Raw genomic sequence first — 5,402 nt, 5'->3', positions numbered from 1 at the left:
TCAATAAGTGTGAGCTATTATTATAATCCCTCTGCCACCTGCCAAACTCCTCCTCACCCTTCAAGATGCAACTCAATGAAACTTGCTCGGAGCTGTCTCCCAACCCCTTTCTTCTCACCCAAGTGAAAGCACTGCCTGCACATCTGCTTCCGCGGCCTTTGTAGACGCCCCTCTAGCATGGGCGTCGGGATGAGCTGTATAGAGGCTGTTTCCTCTCCCAGCCTATTGGCTCCTTTAGATCAAGAACTGGATCTTATTCATCTCTCTCTCTCTTTTAAAATAACCCTTTTTGAGTCCTACAAAAATATCTTGGTCACGAGCAATAATATGTACGTGTATAGAGACATCACAGAGCTAGAATATTTCATCATCATACACCCAAATGTTTCACAGTTTTCTCCTGATAATCTAGCTGGTATCCTTCAGTTTTGTCCCTCCAGCACCTGCTGCAGAGCCTGGCACATGGGGGAGGGGCACACAGGAGGAAGGCAGCCTGAGGTCAGAGAAGACACAAAGGGGCAGCTGAATGGAGCCAAAGGACACCCCCGCGGTGGGGGGACATGGCAGTTTCTGGGGTTGATGAGAGAATGAAAGGAACGCCCTGGGGCATCAGGGTAACTGAGGCACAACAGGTGAGTGTCAGCATTGAGTGTGCTTGAATGCTCCCTGGCATCAGGTAAACTCTCAGCCCTGATCCATGGCCAGTCTGGGAGCACTAAGAAGACAAAAACAGGAAGGATGTTACTATGGCCTGGCTGTGTGAAAGGCCAATCAGTTACCTTTGTTTTTATCGACTGTTTATTATTTATGACTAATTACCATGCAGCAAAAAGCAGCTATATATATAATTACTTGGTAGATTGATTTTGTTATTAGCGTCTTTTAATTATGCTGCTGATCTCTGTTTCCTAAGTCTTCACTACCCAAAAAACAAATACAAAAGCAAAACAGCCAAAAATAGAAGTCCTGCCGGGAGGGGAGGCTCATGCCTGTAATCCCAGCACTTTGGGAGGCCGAGGTGGGCAGATCACGAGGTCAGGAGATCAAGACCATCCTGGCTAACACGGTGGAACCCCGTCTCTACTAAAAAAGTACAAAAAATTAGCCGGTCGTGGTGGCGGGCGCCTATAGTCCCAGCTACTCAGGAGGCTGAGGCAGGAGAATGGTGTGAACCCGGGAGGCGGAGCTTGCAGTGAGCCAAGATCTTGCCACTGCACTCTAGCCTGGGCAACAGTGCAAGACTCTGTCTCAAAAAAAAAAAAAAAAAAAAAAAGAAGTCCCACTGCTCACGTCTGCCTTCACAATGGGGCAAGGTAGGTGGGATCCTGGCTCAGTCTCCACAATAGGATCAGTTTCTCAGCCAGAGCCGCTACTGTAGCTGTTATTAAGAACTATGTCAGGTTGGGCATTGTGGCTCATGCCTGTAATCCTAACACTTTGGGAGGCTGAGGTGGGTGGATCACCTGAGGTCAGGAGTTTGAGATCAGCCTGGTCAACATGGTGAAACCCTGTCTCTACTAAAAATACAAAAAATTTGCTGGGCATGGTGGTGCATAACCGTAATCCCAGTTACCTGGGAGGCTGAGGCAGGAGAATTGCTGGAACCCGGGAGGCAGAGGCTGAAATGAGCCGAGATTGCGCCACTGCATTCCAGCCTGGGCGTCAGTGCAAGACTCCATCTCAAAAAAAAAAAAGAATTATGTTGTACTGAGTACTTGCCGTGCTGGCTAAGTGTCTCACAGCACAGCACCCCTGCTAATATCCACTGAACATGCCCGCTCTGTAGAGGCGCCTCTAAAAGCCTAGGATGGAGTCATTCCCTTGGCTGGGGAAGGGGTCATGGGCTCCAAATGTGAGAGAAGCTTCAAAGCTCAGAGCCAAGTGTCCTAGTTCACTCCCACAGGGGTCCATCCTGCCCCCACTCGGGCCAGCAGCTTGCTCATCTGTGAAACCCACTTGTTTTTCACCCCTGCCTTCCTTACCCTCTCTGGTTCTTTCTCTGTCTCCTGTCCCTGGTCCCTACAGTGACAACCATGTGAAAATGCTGATGGACTCCTCGGGTTCCAGCCAAAATTAGAAGTTAGGAGGAGGCAGGGAGCCCCAGAGAAAAGCCAGGCAGGTCTGCAGCAGGTTTAGAGGAGGTGGGGGGAGCTAATCCAGATAGCAAGACAACCAAGGGAGTGAACTCATTGATCTAGAACCTGTAAACGAGCTAAACCCACATGGCATGGTCAGCATGTGTGTGCATCAGAGAAGCCATTTCTGGGGCGCCCCGATAACTTCCTTCATTGGAGAGGGCTCCTCACCCCCTACAGGGATCCTTCCCTCTCCACCTGGTTCTCACCTCTCTTTCCGGTTTTCTCTCAAACATCACCTCTCCGGGAAGCCTATCCCAGGAGCCCTCTGTGTCCGACTCCCCTGGAAATGTTCTGTTGCTCTATGTTTCTCCCTCTGAAGCCTGGCACAGGCATCGCTAAGTGACTGGTTAGTAGTCCGGTTCTGCCTCTTTTCCTCTCAGAAGGGAAGCTCCGAGAGGGCAGTGATTCTTGACTTGTTCAGCGCTGTCTCCCGAGCACACACATCGTGTTAGGCACGGAGTAGACACTCAGCAAACATTTGTCAAAGGCACAAATCGGGTTGGAAATATGGGAGGAGTAAGTCCAGGTGGAAGGAAAGTAATGTGAAAAGTAGACTTTGCCTTGTGCCTTGCAAGGCCTTTCCCCGTTTAGGAATTGCTCAGCCCACTTAGGAATTTCACAGGAGCATGGAATCCTCCAGCCATGGGCAGTTTCCTCACTGCATCCAGACTCTTCTGCTGCTCTCCTCAAAGAGCCCTGCAATCAAAAACTCCTCAGCTTTCCTTCCACGTTGCTTGTGACAGAGACTTATGCTGTTTGCTTTTAGGAAGTTCCTTTTTGAGTTTTACTTTATACTTTGCATCCCATTTTCAATCCCCTTTCCCTCTCTTGAATGCAGACTCTCACAATATCAGAACTTCACGGGAGCTTATAGATGATCTAAGAACGTTTCGAGCCTTTTTTTCCTAAGCGGGAAAATCCCTTTTCCCAGTTAGAGAATCTCGTCTCTAAAATGTGAGGCTGACGAAAAGGAAACAGTTCTGATGGATGTAAGAGGTTGGGAGCTCTTTCAGGGCACCCCCAGGAGCTTCAAGGAACCCAGTTTGAAAATCACTGATCAGGTCCAAGCCTAATACTTAGTGGATGAGAAAATCCAAGAAGGGAAGTGATCTGTCCCAACCAGATCACACCTCACCTTTCCCGTCCTGAAGTTCACAGTCAACATCCACCTCAGTGAAAATGATAAAGTTTGGGGTGCTCTGCAGATGCACCTTTTTTTTTTTTTTTTTTTTGAGATGGAGTCTCACTCTGTCGCCCAGGCTGGAGTGCAGTGGCATAATCTCGGCTCACTGCAAGCCCCGCCTCCCAGGTTCATGCCGTTCTCCCGCCTCAGCCTCCCCAGTAGCTGGAACTACAGGCGCCCACCACCACGCGCGGCTAATTTTTTGTATTTTTAGTAGAGACGAGGTTTCACCATGTTAGCCAGGATGGTCTCAATCTCCTGACCTCGTGATCCGCCCGCCTCAGCCTCCCAAAGTGCTAGGATTACAGACGTGAGTCACCGTGCCCGGCCACACCTTTTAAATAAGTACGTTTCAGTGTCATTTGGGGGCTATGTGTTTTTTGTTTTCCCTTTTATGATATTTCATACTTCAATATGCCAAAAAAACTCAACAAGAGGTTGGCAAAAGAAGTTATACAAACATGTTTCACAAATTTCCAAATCTTTGAACAAAGATGGTCATCACAGTTTCCCAAACGTTCCCACATAGGGCTGCAGAGTAAGGCCCATCTTTTTTGTGTTATTTACTCATTTATTTCTTTTGGAGCACATTTGAAGCACAAACCATGCCATTGCAAGAAAGATCCAATTGGAACGAGAAACGGCGGGAACTCATTTGTGCTGGGACTCATTAAGTTTCCCAGCCCCAGGGGTTGGGGATTTTCATGGAATCAATTTTCTTCTTGGGATTGTTAACATAATTCCTTCACTGGAGAGTCGAGGGTCCTGCCAGCAGCCAGCACAGTGGGCCGGCTGTGGGCCTCTTCAGGAGCACATTCCCAAGGATCAAGAGGAAGGTCCAAGCCTCTTAGATGTCCCTCAAGCCACAAGCTCTTCACGCCACACCCTCACCCTGCCCTCCACCTTCAGCCAGTTCCCAGACTCCAGGGCAGAGAAACAGGGAGTGTCTCCGATGAGCAGGATCCATAGCAGTGCCCTGTAACAGCTGTTACAGATCACTCATCTGCCATATGCCGCTCTTCAAACATCAGTCAATGGGCTGGGTGCGGTGGCTCACGTCTGTAATCCCAGCACTTTGGGAGGCTGAGGTGGGAGGATTGCTTGAGGCTGGGATTTAGAGACCAGCCTGGGTAACAAAGCAGGGAAACATCTCTAAAAATAAAAATTTTAATTTTTTTTTTTTTTTTTTTTTTTGAGACGGAGTCTCGCTCTGTCACCCAGGCTGGAGTGCAGTGGCCGGATCTCAGCTCACTGCAAGCTCTGCCTCCCGGGTTTACACCATTCTCCTGCCTCAGCCTCCCGAGTAGCTGGGACTACAGGCACCCGCCATCTCGCCCGGCTAGTTTTTGTATTTTTTTTTTTTAGTAGAGACGGGGTTTCACCATGTTAGCCAGGATGGTCTCGATCTCCTGACCTCGTGATCCGCCTGTCTCGGCCTCCCAAAGTGCTGGGATTACAGGCTTGAGCCACCATGCCCGGCAAAAATTTAAAATTTTTAAAAAAATCTGTTGATGTATCATGTTGTGGATGCCATTTTTATTTATTATTTATTTATTTATTTATTTATTTATTTATTTATTTATTTATTTTTTGAGACAGAGTCTTGCTGTGCCGCCCAGGCTGAATGCAGTGGCGCGATCTCAGTTCACTGCAACCTCTGGCCCCCAGGTTAAAGCAATTCTCCTGCCTCAGCCTCCTGAGTAGCTGGGATAACAGGTGCCTGCCACCATGCCTGGCTAATTTTTGTATTTATTTAGTTTTTTTTTTTAGTAGAGATGGGGTTTCACCACGTTGGCCAGGCTGGTCTTAAACTCCTGACCTCAGGTGATCCACTCACCTCGGCCTTCCAAACTGCTGGGATTACAGGTGTGAGTCACTGCACCTGGCCCATTTATTAAGCCTCTAGTATTTGCCAGACACTGGGCCAGTCCATCTAATCCTGACAGCAAGGAATGACAATACTGATACCTCCATTTTGCAAAGGAGAACACTGATTGTCAGAGGAGCTTGAGCCGAGTATCGTTTCACTTAATGTTTGCATACATTAGACTGGGCATGGTGGCTCACGACTGTAATCCCAG

Source organism: Rhinopithecus roxellana, chromosome 1, assembly GCF_007565055.1.
Source record: "Rhinopithecus roxellana isolate Shanxi Qingling chromosome 1, ASM756505v1, whole genome shotgun sequence".
In the NCBI taxonomy this organism is placed as follows: domain Eukaryota; kingdom Metazoa; phylum Chordata; class Mammalia; order Primates; family Cercopithecidae; genus Rhinopithecus; species Rhinopithecus roxellana.
This window is presented reverse-complemented; position numbering follows the sequence as displayed.